The sequence below is a fragment of the Pipistrellus kuhlii genome, unplaced genomic scaffold (genome assembly GCF_014108245.1).
Source record: "Pipistrellus kuhlii isolate mPipKuh1 unplaced genomic scaffold, mPipKuh1.p scaffold_m20_p_6, whole genome shotgun sequence".
Classification (NCBI taxonomy): Eukaryota; Metazoa; Chordata; class Mammalia; order Chiroptera; family Vespertilionidae; genus Pipistrellus; species Pipistrellus kuhlii.
This window is the reverse complement of record NW_023425562.1, coordinates 12,924,242-12,945,475: the sequence shown is the minus strand read 5'-3', so window position 1 is coordinate 12,945,475 and position 21,234 is coordinate 12,924,242. Positions and strand designations below refer to the sequence as shown.

At 38.5% G+C, this 21,234-nt stretch overlaps 1 pseudogene; it reads right to left on the bottom strand.

Annotated features, from left to right (window-relative positions):
• Positions 1-8,465: 8,465 nt before the first annotated feature.
• LOC118707852 lies at positions 8,466-11,575 on the bottom strand (annotated as a pseudogene).
• Between the last annotated feature and the right edge of the window lie 9,659 nt (positions 11,576-21,234).

The following is a 21,234-nucleotide window of genomic DNA, read 5'->3' as shown; positions in this document are numbered from 1 at the left end:
TTTTAATTAAAAAAATATTTTATTGATTCAGAGAGGAAGGGAGAGGGAGAGAGAGACAGAAATATCAATGATGAGAGAGACTCATTAATTGGCTGTCTCCTGCATACCCCACACTGGGAATGGAACCTGCAACCCAGGCGTATGACCTAACTGGGAATTGAACAATGGCCTCATGGTTCATAGGTAAATACTCAACCACTGAGCCATGCATGCAGGGCTAGTGCTCTGCATTCTTTTTTCCCTTTCCTTTCCTTTCCTTTCCTTTCCTTTCCTTTCCTTTCCTTTCCTTTCCTTTCCTTTCCTTTCCTTTCCTTTCTTTCCTTTCCTTCCCTTGCCCTCTCCTCCCCTCCCTTCCCTCTCCTCCCCTCCCTTCCCTCTCCTCCCCTCCCTTCCCTTCCCTTCCCTTCCCTTCCCTTCCCTTCCCGTCCCTTCCCTTCCCTTCCCTTCCCTTCCCTTCCCTTCCCTTCCCTTCCCTTTCCTTTTTTTAAATTTCTTTGCCTCCCCCCTTATGAGCTGTATTCATATGTCACTCTTGGCATCTGAAGGCAAAGACAAAATATTTTCTGGGAAGAAATTCAGACATCATCAGATTCTATTTTTGTCCCCAAATCAACAGTCTCTGTGTTTAATTAAGAAGAAAATTGAGACACTGCACAAATGAGTTAAGACTGAACTGACATATCCTCCTGGTGTTATATTAAGAAACATTCATGGATCCTTGCTCCAAAATGACAGAATTGTTCCCAGAATGTGAAATAAAACAAGCTGACTAATTCTTCATTTAGAGATATGAATTATTAATTGGTAATGCATTAAAGCCAAACTTAATCCAGTTAAATCTCAGTATTCCAAGACTGTGAAATAGTACTGCAAATGATAAAGCCCTTCTCAAATGTACTACACATACCTTACCATACACTCTTACAATTACACTTAGCACACTTTTTTATGAGAACATGGACATCTGAAAAACCTTATACTTGCAGTCAGGAATCCTAATGGTAGTTCAGGCCAGTCTACTTAACTAGCTATATGGCTTCAGTGTGTCCCTTAAGTTCCCTCAGCTCTGCAACTTTAAGGAAATAAGTCCTGGACTAGATGGGCCTTAAACATCCTTAAGCTGTATTATTCAATGCTATTGATATTAGAGTAATATCTTGAAGTAGAAGTTTCCTCCTCTTTCTCCCTGAAATGGATCATTCTCTACAGCAATCACTTTATCCTGATCTTATTCCCTCGACTTCCTTTCCTACCACCCAAGCTCAACCCCTTTCTGAAATGTTACTGGCTTGATAAATGGAAGAAAAATGCTAAGCCATTTGTCCTGAAACTATCCAGCTGGTGGGAGATTTGGGCCTATAGTACATACTAATTAAATAGAGAAACATTAGAGTTAAAAATAACAACTTAATTTACTAATTAAATGACAAGTACTCTTCTCAAATTGTTCCTTTGGCTTATTGTGCATTTGGAGAATTAATTAACAATACAATCAGGCTATGGTTGTACAATGCCAGTATGGATGTGATTCAAAGATACAGTTTGTTTCACATCATGACTTTGTGAGTTGTTGTTTTGTTGTTGTTGTTTATGGGAGCTACACTCTAATGAAGAGACTTGGTCTTTCAATTTGTCTGTGTAAAACAATTAAAATGAGTGTGTGGAGTCTTGTGAGCTCTGCACACAACTCAGTGGTACATTTAATGGTGCATCGCCTAGCCCCTGACACAGGCATGTGTCTTGATTAGATTTCTTTAATTGTTTACTAGAAATGAGGAACATAAAGCCAGTTTGGGTTTTGATGATGTCCATATGTTGAACACTTATGAACTGGGTGATAATAATGCCTTTTGGGTATGGAACAAGCTCATCTGATAGACTAAGTTCAAAGTAGATTCATGCCCTGCAGTAATGAAGAGAGGAAACACAGAAATGTGGCTTCTCTCTCGCTCTCTCTCTTTTTTTTATTTTATTGATTATGGTCTCACATAATTGTCCTTATTCCCCCATTCCCATCCCAAACCCCTCCCTAGATATGCCCCCCGCCATCCTCCTCACCCCCTCCGTTGTCATGGCCACTGGCTAGGCCCATATGTATGCACACAAGTCCTTTGGTTGATCTCTTCCCCTTATCCCATCCCCCCTTATTTTCCCTCTGAGGTTTGAGAGTCTGCTCACTAGTTCTCTTTCTCTGGGTCTGTCTGTGTTGTTCATTATTTCCTCTAGATGTGTGAGATCATGTGAAAAATCATTTGGGGGGGAAAAAGTGGAAAAGAATCCCAAATAAAATTTAAAGAAAATATCCCTTTATTAACTTTTGGTGGCTTCTCTTTCTGCCTTAAAAGTTAAGGTTGCCAACAGAACAGTCTTCAAAAAAGTTGTAAGTTTTTTATATTTGTTTTTGGTCATTCTTTCTTCTTCTGCCATGCCTCACCAACCTCCTATCCTGTCCTAAAGCCCCTCAGAGTACGCCCATGTCATCAATCTAAGTGGTAATTGGAGGAGAGAGAAGTGCTGCAAGAGAGGTGGGCACTTCAACGAATGACTGGGAGTGTCAGGGGCTAACAGTACAATGAGAAAAGCTGATGGCAAGATTTTGTCACTAGGTAGGCTCTTACACAACAGTGAAGTTCAAGCATTAAAGAGTGAAGCTCTTGATTTTGGGATGGCACTTGGCAAGTGTCCAGGGCTCCCTCACTCCCTGATTTAGCCACAGTGACCCCTGTGGAGAAGTAGTAGTTAACATTCTCTCCCTGGAATGTCATCACTTCTGTTGCATGAGGCTATTGGATAAACTTGAGCCAGTATTGTAATGCATCTTTTCCAAGTATGTATGTGCTTTTTATTTTATCCTAAAAATCAGCTTCAAACTGCACAGTGATACATATGATCCCTTTAGGACATTAAACATCTTGTCCTCGTTATAGTTATAGGCATTGTTACTTTGACATCAATGCCTTAGTTTTCTGATCAATGCAGGCAATAAATAATCCGTAAACATAGATGTCTTTCAAAAAAAAAAAAAAGATAGTCATTAAACTTCCACAAATTTACCAACAGGTACAATCCAAATTGTGCCATCCAGTGAACATTGAAATCATATTCTCCAACTTTTATTTTATCTTAATGGTTTTTATAATAATGTTTTACCTTATTCACTTTTGGTGATTGTAATGTTTTCTGACCAATTTTATTTTATCCTGATATTTGGTGGAGGCAGGAGGCAGGAAATACTATGAGGAAGACATGGTAAGTATTTCGGTATCCACCCCCCATTATTCCTCCTACTTCAGATCTGATCATGTCTTATTTTGCATTTTATTTATTTATTGATCCATCTTTTCAAAAACACTAATCATAATAATTATAATAACAAACATAATGGGTATAATTTCTGAGTAAATTGTACCAATGCATTTGAAGTTAGAGAACCAAAATTGAATCATTCACTGTTTCTGTCCTCAAAAAACTTGAAGTATAATGCATAAACAGTAGTATCGACCTCTAGAAAATTTAGAGACACAGAGCAGAGGTATTTAGCCCAGCCCCAGGATCCAGCAATTTTTTGGGGGACTTATAATATTTAGAACTCCCATAGTACCAGTCAAGGTTTTGGTATTTAGGACTAAACAATGATAAAAAATAGTTTTCTCATAGAACTTGCAGACTCTTGTGGAAAGAGACTGATTAGCACACGAGTAAGCCTCTGTTCATAGGTGTTTTATATCTAGCCCAGTATATTATACATCAAACCCTGCTTTAAAGTGGAGGGTCAAAAATGGCTTCTCAGAGAAGGGAAATCTAAGCTGGGTTAGAAATCTCAGGCCCTGAGAATCAATAGGACTCTAAGTCCAGTTAGGAGGGTGAGCAGGAGAGCAGAAAGGGAACATTCATTGCAAGTCTCAGGGAGTGAGTGTCCAAGGACACCAAGTCATTTTCAGTGAACTACAAAATTGTGTTTGAATCCCTTATGGCTGACATCTGAACTAGAAAGGCAAAAAATAGGCTGAATGGATAAACCGGTATGGTTGTGGGGCAGATTGCAAAATGACTTAGACATTATTTCAAGATGTTCAGACTATATCATGAAGACAAATACAACTTGAGAAGGTTTTCTTAACAGATAAGTAATACTTTGCCTTATTATGGCTAAACTTAAGCTAGAATCTAGACCCAGTTTTCCCTCAAATTCATGTTTTCGACTCATTACAACTGCTTTGCTCTTTAGCTTTCGGGTGTTTTTTTTTTGTTTGTTTGTTTTTTTGTTTGTTTTTTTGTTTTTTGTTTTGTTTTTTTAGTGCCACTTCTACAGAGGGCTTTCTTTGTGGAAAATGCATGATTATGAAGGGTTTTCTCTCCTCTCCGACTTTGAACCTTATTTTTCTTAAGCATGTAAAATTAAGAATCTAGCTCCATCTTAGAAACTATGTTCAGATAATTTCTACCTCTCAGTTTTTACATGTGTAGGCAGGTGAATGTCTTTTATAAATTGGTTATTAGACAGCTGAAGATACATACAGGTTAGAGTGACATAATTCCTATGTCCCCAAGCACACAAGCAAGATGAATGCTCTGGGAGACTTCTGTTAGAAGGATACAACCCTGCCCAGTATTAATCATGTGTCTAAACTTCTGCAAACTTGATGCTTTCACACTTGGCCTTCATGTCTATACTGGACATGTCTTATTCTGTACAACTTGATAATATCCCCGAGTCATCTTGCCTTGGCCTTCTGCCTCACTCATCCTGGGGGGTTCATTTTTAAATACAAACCAATTTAGGTTCTTCAAACCCCCCAAATCCTTCAAGAGCTCACACTCCAGACCACTATATATTTGCCTCAGGTCCAGGTACCAGAAAACTAGGGGCTTCCCCTATGCCCCAGAGCCTGCTGAAATTATTCAAATTAACCAGTCCTACATCTGCATGCTCTGCTTAACTTTTCTTTTCCATGAAATCCACAGTTCATCCCTCTCTCTCTGCCTCATGGCCGGCCCCAGCGATTCCCCATCTGGCCTGCCATGGCGTGACATGTCCTCCCTCTTTTGGCATCTGTGAGTATAATCAACTATCTTTTTGACAGCAGTTGTCTCTGGATCAATTGGCCATCATCCCTAAATAATAATAAAACCAATTACAGCATGCCCTTACGATGAAACTGTTCAATGTGCTTAGGACTTCGTTTGTCAAAGTGCTTTTACACATGGAATCGCCTTTGATCATTTCTCTAATCCCTTGAGTGAAGTGGTTCAGCTGTGAATCCTCCTCATTGTGCAGAGGAAGAAAGGCACAGAACCATCAATTTGTGCAGAGTCACGTGGTAATGAGGTGGCAGAGCCAGAACTGGAAACCAGATGCCCTGATCTCAAACAAGGCTCTGGGTATTGTGCCAAGCCTGGTTGTTTCCTGATGTATCAGAGCAAATAGCAATTTTTGTGTTATCAGCCCTAGAAAATGGGAGCAAATTGGCCTGCAGGGCCATCTGAAATAATGACATGTCTAATTAATCAAAATATGGTCTATATGTAATAAATCAACTTAATTGGATAACAAATGTTTCTAAGTAAATGTTTCTATTCCAAGTCTCTATTAGTATTCACATGAAAATAATTCATGTGTAATTAATATCAACCAGGCATATAAATTTAGGATTTTAAAAATCCTTTAAAATGCTTGTCTTCTGAAATAGTTATGGTTTTCCAGTGCAATCCTATTCATTTTAGCCATTTCTTGAGTCAAACCTTTATTATTATAGTGACCTGGTACATGAAATTCATGCACGGGGGGTTAAGGAGGTGCCCCTCAGCCCAGCCTGCACCCTCTCCAATCTGAGACTCCTCGGGGGATGTCTGACTGCTGCTTTAGGCTTGATCCCACAGGATTGGACATCCCTTTCAAATCCAGGACCACTGGCTCCTATCCAGTCACTTGCTTGCCTGCCTAATACTCTGACTGCCCTCTCCTGCCAGTCTGCTCTCCACAGACTGCCTCCCCCCCACCCCCACCGCCCAGGCTGGCCTGCTTGCCCCCAACTCCTCTCCCCACCTCTGGCCTGATCACCCCAACTTCCCTCCCCTCCTGGCCTGATCTCCTCTAACTGCCTCTGCCTTGGCCATGCCTCCATAGCTTTGTTCGGAAAGACATCTGAAGGTCTCCCGGAAGGTGTCCCGGTCTAATTAGCATATTGCCCTACTTAGAATAATGTGTGGCAGTGCAGATCTTTATAAATCTTCATGCCCTCCCTGTGCAAGAATTACACTTTCATATTATCTCCTGAGGCTTCATGATACCATCCTTTGGAGTGGACAGAGCTCCATTTGTGCTAAGCTTTACCATGTCAAGCTGATGTCAAGCTGACATTTCTGGACCAAAATGTTAATATGTCTCATGTTTCTGATCACCCTCTTGCACTCCTGTCATTTGCTAAGAAAACACACCAGGAATAGCCACTGTCCTCAAAACAATGAGAAAACCCGTGGAAGAGATCTGAATTCAAACTCCAGTCTGGAGCCAAGCTAAGCAGGGCTCCAGGCAACTGTAGACCCAAGAGTGAGAAAAGAACAAATACTTGTTATAAACCACTGAGTTGTGGGATGCTTTCTTCCAAGGCATTATTGGAACATTAGGAGATGTATATACCAGATCATTACTTTTCTGTCTTCCAATTCAAGGTGTTTTTTTTTTTAAAAAAAAGGTGTTTGTGTGTGTGTGTGTGTGTGTGTGTGTGTGTGTGTGTGTTTGTTTGTTTTTCCCTAGAGACCCGGTGCATGAAATCCGTGCATGAGGGTGTGTGTCCCACTGCCCAGCTTGCACCAATCTGGGACCCCTTGAGGGATGTCTGACTGCCTGTTTAGGCCCTATCTACCAGGATCTGCTGGCTCCCAACTACTCACCTGCCTGCCTTCATGATTGCCCCTAACCTCTTCCCTGTCAGCCTGATTGGTGCCAAACTGCTTCCCTGCTAGCCTGTTTGCCTCTAACTGCCCTCCCCTGCAGGCCTGGTCACCCCTAACTTTTCTCTCCCCCCCCCCCCCCCCCCTATTTGCCCTTCCCTACAGGCCCAGTCGCCCTCAACTTCTCTCCTCTGCCAGCCTGGTCACCCCTAACTGCCCTCCCCTTTTGGCCTTATCACCCACAACTGCCCTCCCTTGCAGACCTGGTCCCTCCCAACTGCCCTCCCCTGCTGGCCATCTTGTGGCAGCCATCTTGTGTCCACATGGGGGCAGCCATCTTGTGTGTTGGAGTGATGGTCAGTTTGCATATTACTCTTTTATTAGATAGGATATATACACACACACATGTATATTCATTTTTATGGATTCAGCTTAATTATATATAATGCTTTCTAAAGAGGTATAAAGTCCCTCAGAAAAATGTGATTTTATTTACTTTATTTATGAGCTCTTAACCATCTAGTTAAACAAAAACCTGCCAAGTACAAAGAATACTGGCAATAACCCAGAATTGTATGTTGAACTAAAAATGACTCTTTTCTATCTTATCTATTTAGTTAAGAGCAGTCTCTAGTCTAAATCAGGCACTAAACCTCTTCTATATTATTCTTCAGTTACATTGAATGTGGTTTCCCCCCCTATTTTGGTAACCTAATTATAACCCCCGTCTTTAGCATATTTAATGAATCAGTCCCCCTTGAAAGGAATGGTGCTTATGAAAATATCCCTGATAAATGTATGAAACTTTCTGACATGCACATGGGGACAGATTTGTAAAGCACCTTATATGCTTCTTTAATGAATAGAGTTGTACAATTAATAAAATGATTCCACATCTGTTATCATCAGGACATGTAATGCTTTGTATTTTGAGGGCAGAAAACTGAGACTAGGAGAGATTTTCTCATAGCATGCAGTTAGAACCTGGCCAACTTAAAATATCATGCACTTTTCCAAATATCTCATCAAAGTTGAGATATTAAGCCAGGCAGCCAGTGGAACAAGCAGTGACAGACCTTGGCATTGTCAGGTAGCACTGTGATTAAGTGAATAAGGCAGCCCCAAGTCCTCTAGGGCAAGCTGACTTCTTTGCACTCTGACCACTTGGCATTCCTTTCTTTGTCTCAATCATGGTCAAATAAGGAAAACAGAATCTACCTTAGGTAGTTAAGTAGAGAAAAAATTTTAATGAAGATATTTTACTTATCAATAAATACATGCTGATTCATTTACAGGGATAAGCTGGTTTCTTTTGGAATAAATTCAAGAGGAGATACAAGCTTTTTGTTAATTTGTAATGTCCTTCTTTGTCAGGTAGGGCAGCAAGTTCTAGAATAAGCTAAAATTATCCTTTAAGAAGAAAACAAAGTTACCCCCTAGGACAAAGGTTAAAATTTATAACAAATAAACAAACCAACAATGATTCTTTAAAAAAAAATACAGAGGCTTAGGAAGGACTTTTCCCTGAGTATGGGAGGAAGATTCAACTTTTTTGTAGCATTGGGGGAAAGGGTAGAAGTAGGGCTAGTGCAGGCTGGCCTCAGCCCACAGATGCCAAGATAATGTCTACTGGCAGCTCCTCTGAACTCCTGGCTGTCATCTACATCGTACCTGTGTCCAAAAGCAGCAGCTGGGAGTGCATCAGGATGTCACCATCACCCTGAAACACACCAGCCAGGCATAACCTATGGGTGTTTTTGTTATCTGGCACTTTGACCTATCACAAAGGTACATTCCCAGGAATTTCAAAATATTTGCCATAGCCTCCTCAAGTGCCTTGGTGGTCGACAAGGTGAATGTTTCCTTCTTCTCAAAGTCATCCCTTACCTCATCCTAGGTTGCTTCAAAGTTCAGCTTCATGATGTTTTTGATGTGATCAGCTATAGTGGCTTCCATATCTTCCAGCACCTATTCTTCCTCAGAGCCTTCATTGTCAGTCTTCCCAGTGGTGAGGTCACAATCTTTGACCGTGAACTTCATCATACACCTGGATGTACAGGCCACAGTTGTGGAGTCTTCCTTGGATAGTGCCACCAGACTGTAGCAGGTCTCAAGGGGCTCCATCTGCACTGTCAGCTTCTTGAAGGTATGGCCGTTGAGTGTTTTTGTATGGTCAAAACTGAAACAATATGTGGTCAGGGAAGGTATGTTTGGTGCAGTGTATGACATACTCTGTCTCTGACTCAGTGGGGGCTATATACTCAAGTGAGGATTTGAAGAGGGCCCCCAGCACATGGCACCACTGCCAGCTGCTCCTGGAGGATCTCTGACTGGGTAGCTGCCTCTTCCCCATGCTGCTTAGCTACTGTGATGGGAGTGTTTTCTGTTCTTTGCTATGTCATGGTGTGATAACCAGGGACACAGATGTGAGGTCAAGAGGATTTTCCAATGGTTCTAGAGTGTACTGCTCGAGAGTCCTCTCCAAATCAGGGAAGGACATGGTCAAACCATTTAGGATATAACCTGCATGGAGGACCTTCTGCTTCTGTTCCAGGATACAAAGCAGCAGCCTTGCACTGGACCTGCACCACTACATGCAGTTACGCTAGATAAGTTAGTATGGGGGTTAGCTATTAGGGTATTGTAACAGCTGACAGAAATTTATCAAAGGAGATGATAAGGTGGCCCAGAGATTGGCAAGGGGAAAATACCACCACCACCACCCATAGGTCTGATCAGATACTGAAATGAGAGGTTACCGATCCTAGAAGGTGGAGCCACCAGCAACAGATGGAAGCTGGGAAGGTGGTGATACCTGAGACAGCTGGGGTCACAAAGGAGATGCAACAGCTCACTGGTTCACCAACAACCAAACAGAGGGAAGAGCCACCTTTGTTTCCTCTTATTTTAGTCCTACAATTCCCCACCAGTGCTGCCCTGGGCAAAAGCTAACCCTGAAGCAAGAGTGTCCAGAAAATAGAATTTGCAAGGATCCATGCTCTGTCATGTAGAGCAGAGCAGAATAGGAAGAAGCTAGGAATCTTAACTTCTGCAGGCAAACAGCAGGTACAGACCCTTTCTAGACTGCCAACAGCTCAGGAAAAGAAGTTTTAGAAGTATGACTTATGAGCAATGCAAGTTTTAATAGAAGCAGGTTAGGTGGCCTGACCAGGGGGCAGGAGTGGCTGCTGGATGTGGGGAGTGGAGTGACAAGAGACACTGGAACAGGTGTATACTCTGTCCAAAGACAAACTTTGAGTTTATAGGCTTTATCGTTGCTCTTATATAGCAAGCCCTATACTGAAGTCCTATGATGGACTCAAGGATATTTATCTCTTGAAAATCTTAAAGCCCTCTCTCTCTACCCTCTTTCCCCTTTTACAAAAAGTAAGCAAAAAGTGTGTGTGTCTATGTGTTGTGTGTGTGTGTGTGTGTGTGTGTGTGTGTGTGTGTGTGTACACATACAAAGTCATTACAATCAGTGGCACACAATTTTGGCCCCAGTCTCAGCGGCTGTATCTGATCAATGAAGGAGACATGAGGCCCATGCACTGGTCCTGTGTGTTTGGCAGTTGCTCCGAAGCTGGAATCCAATGTACAAAGAACATGCTAGCCAGGGGCACGGGGATGGAATGGAAAAGTACTCCTGAAAATGTGTCTAATTTCTTTCAGATGTCTCCTGTCGGCTTGGCTGTTGGCATGCTTTCCTGTTTTCCATTTAGTTAGTGCCTTTTATAGTCACATCTTTAAATATGAGTGAAAATAAAGTGTGTGTATGTGTTTTTTTTTTTAAAGGACATCACTGATCTGTATTTATACATATGCGTGAAGAATATGAAAATTTAACACACGCATAAAATGCAGTAGTATATAAATATATACATATATGTACTTTAAAGAAAAAGAACTTGATTTGTTTTTATGTAATTAACTTTGATTTTTCTGTCTCATTTATCGAAGCCTACAGAGGAAAACAATAATAAATCATTTATAAAAAATGGCCCAATCCTATCTACTGGGAAATACAGCCAGCCAGACTTTCTCATAAATTGTTTAGAATAATGTGAATCTACAGTGATTTTTCTCTGATATGTGTATTTAAAGGAAGAAAATAACAACCACCAGCTTTGACAAGTGATTTTATTGGGCAGTGGTGGATAGGATTTGCCAGGAGAGGAAGAGGGGGCTATTTTGGGGAAAATCTGTGCATTTTAACAAAATAACGATGCATGTCACCTCCTTGTATAATTGCTAAAGAACACAGACTCTGTTACTAGGAAAACAAAAACAAAAGCTAGATCAGGCTAGATGGGAGGCTGGAATCCACACACAGAAAGGCTGATGGCTGCAAGTAGGTAAGAAAGTAAATAAATCCTTTTTCTTTCTCTGGGCTTTCTGTAAGCTTCTCTCGTGGAGACTGAGATAATGTTAACACTGGATCTCCAAGCCAAACTCCTGAAACTCCCCCTTGCTCATAGCTGAAAAAGAAACCGCTTTCCAGCCCTGACTCTGAAGTGCCGCCTCTTGGAAAAGATTTACCCACAATTCATTATTTAAACACGGGCTGCCCCTCTTTCTAACTAACTAAATTGTTTAAATTAAAAACGCAAGAGGCATGCTTAACTTACCTAAGAGAAACAACTGTCCTACAGAATACGAACATGCTTTTCACCTGGCCCATGTGGCTCAGCGTTTGCGCATCAACCCAGGGACTAAGAGGTCACTGGTTTGATTCCAGGTCAGGCACATTCCTGGGTTGTGGACTTGGTCCCCAGGAGTGGGTATGGAGGAGGCAGCTGACTAATGATGCTTCTTTTTCATGGGTGTTTCTATCTCTCTATCCTTCTCCCTCCTCTCTCTCTAAAAATTAGTAAAAACAAACAAGCAAATAAAAACCCTTTGCTTTAAAAAAAAGAGATGACATGCTAGTTCAGTGCCATTCATTTCAGTTCAGGGCCTGTGGGTCTATTTTATACCTTATTTTTATTATCACACTAAGCAATTTTCGAACATTCATTTAAAAAATATATATTTTATTGATTTTTGTACAGAGAGGAAGGGAGAGAGGTAGAGAGTTAGAAACATCAATGAGAGAGAGTCATTGATCAACTGCCTCTTGCACACCCCCTACTGGGGATATGCCCGCAACCAAGGTACATGCCCTTGACCGGAATCGAACCTGGGACCTTTCAGTCCGCAGACCGACGCTCTACCACTGAGCCAAACCGGCTTTGGCAATTTTTGAACATTTTAATCATTACATTAATGTTGTTCCTTGTGCAGTTTTGTTGGATAATGAGGTTTGGCCCATTATATGGTATCATCCACATTTTTTTTAAGTCATGGAAAATATTGCATGTCATTAAGTATTCTTTCACAGAATCATAAAGAAAGCTTAATATTCTATTAAATTAATATAGTTCACTTTATTTAACCAACGACCTAATGTTGAACATTTAAATTATCACATTTTCTTCATTGCCAACAATGCTGAGATGATGTAAACATCCTAAGAAAATCTCAAAACATTTTCATGCTAAGTTCTTCAGAAACATTTCTACAAGTACCAATCCTGGGTCAAAGAGTATGAATGTTAGTCTTTCAATTTAGAGATAACATCTAGAAAAGTTGCACCTTTTCTTTTCAAATCAACTTTTTATTTTTATTTTTTATTTACTAGAGGCTGAGTGCATGAAATTTGTACACTTGGGGAAGCGGGGGAGTGTCCCTCAGCACAGGCCTGTGCCTCCTTCTGCAGGGAGATCTTGGGGCGATGGTGATTGTGAGGAGATGGCTGGGCCCCTGACCAATCTTGTTGCCTTCGCTGGCCTGGCACTACTAGTGGGTGTCATAGCATGGTCATCCAGAGGTCATAGGGTAGTTATGCTGTTCATTCCTTCAGTTGACTTGCATCTCACACTTTTATTATTATAGATTAGAGGCCCAGTGCACAAAATTTGTGCACAGCAGGGTTGGGGAGGAGGGATCCCCTCAGCCCAGCCTGCACCCTGTCCAATCTGGGACCCCTTGGGGGATGTCTGAATGCCAGCATAGGCCCAATCCTGGGGATCAGGCCTAAACCAGCAGTTGGACATCCCTCTCACAATCCAGCACCACTGGCTCCTAACTGCTCACCTGCCTGCCTGCTTTATTGCCTCCAACTGCCCCCCATCCCTGCTGGCCTGGTTGCCTTTTACTGCTCCCCACCCCCCCTGCCGGCCAGGTTCCCCCATTCATCTTGCTGTTCAATTGTTTGGTTGTCCCTCACTAACCTTCTTGCCAGCTTTGTTGCCTCATGCAGCCTGTTGTTTGGTCGTTACTGGGAGCGCGTCCCAACCAATTTGCATATTACCCTTTTATTAGTATAGATATTTCAAAAGATTTCAATCTTTGAGGGGCACAGCATTACACAAATTCTGTGTCCCGTGCCCTTAGCAGAAAGGTTGTTTCAGAATCTGGCACAAAGCTGCCACTGCTTCCATGAGCAGGGGTTATCTTTCCCCGGGTTGTGTTAGGTTTGCCACCAGGAGACACTGTGTTGTTCTTTGCTTTGTACACATTAGCACATCTCTTGTCTAGGTAGCATTCAGTTCCATCTCCAACCTAAACTCCTTAGGTTTTGAGAAGAGCTGTGTGCTGCCTCTGGTTCTGGAGATCCTGTTTATGATCTGGTCAGCAAAGAAGGCCTTGGACATTTGTTGTTTTGAAAGTCCTGTTCCCAGCAGGTCTCTATAGGTTCAAAGATGGCGGAGAAAGCTGCACCAATGTTTATTCCCATTAATGGTAGTAAAGTGCTCATCTATTGACTGTATCTCTGCCAACTGTGAACATTGTCATTTGTTATTTTAATCTTATTTTTAATGCGCATCTTTATACTGAAATGCAGCTTTTACATTTACTTAAATAGCATTTCTATGTACTGAATGATGAATTCTTATATTCTTCAACAGTAACATTAACATGCATTAATTCAGGTGCTAAAGACTTGAGACATAGAGGTAAATGAGATAGGCAAGGGCCATGCCTACAAGAAGAAGACAGGCAGTCAGGGAAGAGGATGCTATAAAAAGGGTGTTAGAGGATTTAAAAGGCTGGAAGGGCTACAAGGAATTTATCTAGAGACAGGGAAGTGCCCACTAATGAAGAAGTGTGGTCAAATTTTTTTTATTTCATTGATATTTTTGATTTTTAAGTGCTGTTCACCAATTAAGGATATAATTATTTCTTCAAGGATATACTTGAAAAGTACTTCTAATTGGCTATTATCTGTCTTTTAATTTGATTTAAATTTTTCTCTTGATTTTAGAAATTAATTCCTGTGTAATTTTACCTTTGGTCATATTTGGAAAGATATTCTCTACCACAAAATAGTAGAAATCCTTACCAATAGTTTCTCTAATAATATTTATGATTTCTTTAAGTCTTTACATGGAATTTATTTTATAATGTTATGCGATAAAACTATAAGGCTTTCTAGGTTTTTGTTCTATTTTAGAGATAATTTTTTACGAATCTGCTGAATTGACCCAATATTTAATTTGTAATGGTTCTTTGTGTTTTTCCCCAATAAGTGATAGAAATTTATGCTATACTAAATTATTTCTGTGCTTTCTTCACTTTAAATTTTTTTTTATTATATGTGCCAGTGACAATCAGCTTTAATTATCATAGTTTTTTATTTTCACATAAAATTTCATAAGACTTGCTCCTCCTCAACAAATTTATATTTCAAAAACTACTTTTATATTTTATTTTTAAGCATTTTTATTTGAATTGCTGTAATATTCTATATCAACTGTGAAAGCACTGACATATTCCCAATATGTGCCATCACAGAATATATTTATTTTGATTATAACTCTTTAGCCAGCTCAGGATTTATTGTTATATTTCTAACTCTTTTTATTCCTATCATAGCATTTCCAGTTCTTGTTGATAGTACATAGGGTTTCAGAGCTAAAATAAAAATATTAAATTACTAGGTAGCATGCATTTGATTTCTGGAATAAATATTGGCATAGTCACTTAAAGGCTATTATTTGTTGTCAACTCTGCATTTGATCTACAATTATTCTCCAACCATAAGTCCTTTATTTGTTTTCATTTCACAAAGTGATAAAGTATATCTTCTCATAACTCCTTTCAGTAGGAAGTGTGCATATCCTGTCTCTTATAATTTTGAATGCTTAAGAACATCTTGTTTTTCCCAGATATGAAAAACATGGCTGACTATGCAATGTTTTCATCACAATCATTTCCTTTGAACATATATTGCTTATCTTTGGTATTTGGTGGTGCAGGGGGAAAATTCAGCCTTTATTAATTGCTATTATTATTATTATCATCATAATTTACTTTAAGTATTTCATATTTGGCTTCATATTATTTTCTTTGTACTTGAAAATACAGAAAAAGTTAAGCTTGTATTCATTTCTTTTTAAATATTCATTGGTGCATAGTGATTGCTGACTCAGACACAAGGATTTCTTTTACCTTAGAAATATTGTTTGGGCAATTGTTTAATGCTTTAAATCTGTACATGTGTGCCTTTCTGAGACTCTTGTACTTTATAGAAGATCCTGCATCTGCTGTTCTTATATCTCATCTCTTCTTAACCATGATCATGATAGTCATTTGACAGAACTATTCATTATCCTATATTATTAGTTGTTTTTCACTGCATATATATATATATATATATATATATATATATATATATATATATATATATATAATTGATTTTTTACAAAGAGGAAGGGAGAGAGATAGAGAGCTAGAAACGTCAATGAGAGAGAACCTACCGGGGATGTGCCCGCAACCAATGTACATGCCCCTGACCAGAATCGAACCTGGGACCTTTTAGTCCGTAGACCGATGCTCTACCACTGAGCCAAACCGGTTTCGGCTTCACTGCTTCTTAATTTATCAAATAAGATTTTATTCCTATGCAATTTTTCATGATCTCGGATTATTTTTCTTTGCAATTATTACTCTGTTCTCTTAGTTACTCTACCTTCTTGAACCATCTTATAAATGTAGAAATTATAAAACCTATAAAAATCACATTATATTCTACTAGCTTTAGGAAATACTTGTTATTATACTGTTTTTCCAACCCTTTTTAAGTTTTCCCCTTATATTGTTGAATCGTTTCATAGGCATTTTTATTTTATTTTTCTCTATTTTTCTGAGAGGAGTGATTATTCCAACAAAATCCCCATGCTATGCCAGCCAATATTTTGCCACACACACATGCTTTTAGGACCCATTCTGCAAAACTCACTTTACTAGTATACTTGCTGTGACCACAGGATCCAGACAGAAGCTGTTGGATCAATGAATGGATTCCTGAGAAAGATGCATTCCAGCTCTTATTTCTTAGCCAATGCAGACATCAGTTCATAGCAGAAGAGGCCTGACCTTGAGGATTATTTTGGTTTTCTCTGTCATCCTCTTGATTATTATTCCCTTGGAGAAAATCTCTTCTACAAAGGTAGAACTTTCTGTTCATTGCAAGCACTATTATCAAGAGAAATCTACCGTGTTTCCCCAAAAATAAGACATCCCCTGAAAATAAGACCTAGCACATCTTTGGGAGAAAAAATTAATATAAGACACTGTCTTATTTTTGGGGAAACAGGGTAGCTTCCTAGCTAGTTTTCTGCTAGTTAATTGGGATAACAGCCCCACCCCCTGCCCTGCAAATTAAAGGTGTCAGTGAGGTTGTAACATAATTTTTCCTAGTTAATTCCTAAGTACACTGCCCTTTAATAGAAGAGAAATAGGAATTCCTTTGGCACTCTATTAAGCACAAGTTCCTCAAGTTTTTGCACATTAATGACATCACCTTTGAGGGCTGTTGTAGACTTTTTTCTCATTTTCCCATATTTATGGTCATTTTCATGAAAATCATTAGAATAATGATATAGATGCTTTAGTTAATGTTTCTAGGATATTCCAAAGTCTACAGTCTATTGAGAGAGAATTATATTTTTTGAAACAAACATCAACTTTTCAATTATCTCAATAGGATGATGCCCTGAAGTAATCTGAATATATGACAGTTGATAAGACCTTTTTAATTTATTATTAATAGCAATGCCTGGACAGTAATCACTTTAGAGATGAAAAATAATATATTTAATCAGCCTACACTTACTGAATAATATGGTGTGCCTTACTAATGGCAAGTTGTAAGAGGAATCCAAATATATATATATTTGGGCAATTGTTTAATGCTTTATATATATATATAAAACAAAGTTGTGAGTTTTGCCTGAAATTCATTACTTATTTACAGGAAAGTAACATTTTAATTAAATAATTTATGTATAACAGTATATTATCAAATGTTAAAATTATTACATTAATTAAATGTGTAAGTTAGAATGTGAATATAGTAAGTAGTAAAATAATTGGGAAAAGGGGAGTTTAAGCTGCACTTTGAGGAGCAGTAAAAAATAGACAGATTAAATAGGAATTATACTTGCTGGAAAGTGTAATTATAATTATAATAATTATAATAACCGCTATCATCACAACTTACTATTTCTCAAGCACTTTACTAGCATAATTTTATTTAATCTTCTCAACCATTTTGAGTTAACAGTAGTCCCAGTTCACAGAGAAGAAACAGGCTCAGTGAATGAATCTGAATTTGAATGCAGGCTGGGAAGCTTCCAAAGCATAAGACTTTAACTGCTACTCCTTATTCCTCAGGATCAAAGAGGAATTTTTGGTAGTAAATATAGCACATGTAGGAACAAAGATGGTTTCAGTAGAAAGATGAAAATAGCAAGTTACCCATGGGAGAACCTTTCAAAACATTATTGCATCAACAGCATTTGGACTGAAGAAGACCTGAATGCCATTTACCTCCATAGGAAACAGTCTGCATAGATAATTTACCAAGTATTTTTAATTATTAATAGAACATTTCCCTTTATATCTTACCTCTCAGAAGATTTCCATTGCCTTTCTTGTATGGGGTAAATATACTAGAGACCTAAAATATGAAGGTATCTTGAGGAGCCCTTAAGAGAACAGCATCAACCTGGATTTGGGAAACAGAAATAAATGAGGAGTTGATTGAGAAAATCCTCCATACATTTGAGCTGAACTTTTTCTGGCATTTAGTATCTTTACCAGAGACCAAAGGGAATTGGGAAGGATTGATTTTTTTGGCTCTTTTTTTTCTTAGTGGTTTAGATTTACTTTAACATTTTACAACGAGTTCTTGAATGCTACATGGAGAGACTGAGCCATGTCTCTGTTCTCAAAGAAGCTTTGAATTCCACCAGTGCTATGCAGGTAAAATAGAGAGTATTTCATGAGTCATTTTTTTCCACTGAAGAAATGGCACAAGTTAGTATTTTTTCAACTGGTTTGATGACTCTTGCATGGTCTCTCTGCATCTTTTCTCTTCCACTAATCTACTTGGCTGTTTTAGGTATCCCCTGATTTATGACTCTATGTGTTTATAAACACTTAATTCACCACCACAAGCTTAGCATGTCCACTTGTGTGGTTTTTGGAAAAGATTTAATCTCCAAGATTTGAAAGATGTTTTTGTGAGAAATGCTCCTGACAGCATCCCTTAACATCTGCTGGATATTGCTATAAATTAGTGATTTTCAACCATTTTCATCTCACGGTACACCTAAACTATTGATAATTAGGAAAATACTGCAGCACACCAAATATATATGTTTTTGCTCACCTGACAAAGAAGGATATAATTTTGATTAGTTTACAAAAAAATAATAATAGCAATTACCTTTTTGTTCTAATGTGACTTTTTGAAAAACCAGGTGTCTATATTTGTAAGGATTTCTGGTACCAAGAATTAACCAACCAGATGCAATCTTATTAGGGAACATGATCAATAAGATTCAACTCTATTGTCCTGCCAGTGTGGCTCAGAGGTTGAGCATCAACCTATGAGCCAGAAGGCCATGGTTCAATTCTGGGTCAGTTCATATGCCTGGATTGCAGGTTCCATCCCCATTGTGGGGCGTGTAGGAGGCAGCCGATTAATGATTCTCTTTCATTATTGATGCTTCTAGCTCTCTCTTCCTCTCTTTTCCTCTGTGAAATCAATAAGAACATTTTTTTAAAGAGGCAGCTCTATTATATGACCTATATGTTTATGGTTTAAGAGAGGGCAGTCAGACAACTAATATTGTGTTGGCTGTTATCATTTTTTTTTTTCACAATCTAAGGGAAAAGACTTCAATATCCCTGACTAAATAGTCAGGTGTTGCATATTTTAAAAATTTATGCACACACCAGTGTGCCTCTTTTGTATGCCATGGCATACCAGTTGAAAATTGCTGCTATAAATGTTAAATATTTATTATTTAATATTTTATTTTTTATTATTAGTAGTGCTAAGTCTTTGTTTCTAGTCTCTTCCTCTGTTCTCATTCTTAAATATCCCCATGCAAATCCCTTAAGTTCTGTGTTTGTGCAACATACCTACATAGGATATCAGGCTAGATACCCAAGATGACTTTTAGTTGGTGTCAATATTAAGATTCTATTTCCTTCCAGAGTGTCTTTAAAATGATTTCTTTTTGGGGGAACCCAGGTTAACCCCAGGATACATTATTACTTCTTTTCTATGCATACCCTAACATTTGATCCTCTAGTTATTGAATTAAAGGATACATTTATCTCACTCCTTGGCTTCTTATTGTGCTGCACTGACCACCAGTTTCTTCCCATGCTGCCTGTCGCTCTGTTCCTGAGTCCTGAAAATTGTCTTCTTTACTCTTATTCATTTCTTTCCATTTGGCTTGGCTTTTATGCACATGTCCTGTTATTAAAGCTGACTAGTGAAAAGTTAACTACACAAATTTCCACTTAGTTTGTTGAAGGCTGTGCTACTTAGAGAGGTAATATTTTCCTGGTACTTTGCCCAAATCCTATTATTCCTGTCTGGTATTCAGGAGCAGATTATTTTCCCTTTCCATTTTAAAGCTCTGATCCTATTGAATCACTAATACTCAAATGCTTGTTTCCAATCTTAAGGCTGAACCTGACTTTCAATTGTCATCAGGACAGAAGTATCAACAGTTCTCTAGGACTATGACTGGTCATTCTTTGGAGGATTCATCACGCTGCCTAGTGTTTTGGTTCTTTCTAAGGACCTGAGTGCTCATTTTATGGAACAGATTTTCCCAAACCCTAACAGTGCAGGTCAAGAATTTACAAAATATAATAAAAAATTTAAATAGGAAGAAATACTTTCAGCTAACAGCAAGATAATGATTGTTCTCTTAAACCTTCCTAAAAGTCCATCAATATCATTTCCATCAAATTTTTAATCACCCTAGTTTAATTATTTTCACTTTTTGAGCACTTTAATACTTCTTATATCACTCTTATAGTAGTTATTATATATTCATTCTATTGTCTTAACTTGTGTCTGAGTCTTTTCCTGTAAAAGTTTCTCAAGGGCACTTTATAATCTTGCATTCTCTCAAGCTATTGATATTCCTTTCCCTAGTCTGAAACTCCAAGTGAACACTTTAAAAGCACTCAGGAGGATCTTCATTTCTTTCCACTCCTGTTTCAAGTTAATTGTTATTTTTCTCTCATCAGATGAGTGGATCTCCTAAGCACTCCCAAAGAAAACCACTTACCCATTCTGATGGGCTCGGTTTTTATTAATGTGTCAATATTATCTGATCCTCCATAATAATATGCAATATGTTAACTTATTCCTAACTCACAACCTTTTCTCTCTAAATAGTTACAAGCCTTTCTACTCTTTTCCAGAAACTTCTGTCAACAAACTGCTTAATTTTATCCATCAAACTTTTACCCTGATATTCCAGCTGGAGCTGTTCTAATTGAAGTTCAGCAAATAATCTGCTACCTTTCAAATATCAGAGCTTTCTCTTCATGGCTCTTCTTTTTGAGGCTGTTGGACCATTGATCCTCTTTTCCTTCCATAATTTGAAATTTTTCTTTCCATGACGGTTTATGAAATCACTCAACCATTGGCTTTTTCTACTTTATTCCTTTTGCCCTTTTACTAATTATTGCATTAATGTTAATATTATCTAGGATTTCATTTTTACCTTTTTTCAATGATATTATTATTATTATTATTATTAATAGAGATTTTTGAGTTCTATTTTATGCCGATGCCTGTTATATGGCTTATGAGTTATCTCAATGACAAAGTAAGTGGGCAGTTCTCTCATGCTCATTTATGAAAGTGAAAACTGAAATTTAGATAACTATCCTGCAAAGATTAAAGAAAGAAATGGCATTAACATCTGAGCATGCTGATTCCTCAACCTACTCAAAAGTTTTCATGGCTGGCTCACT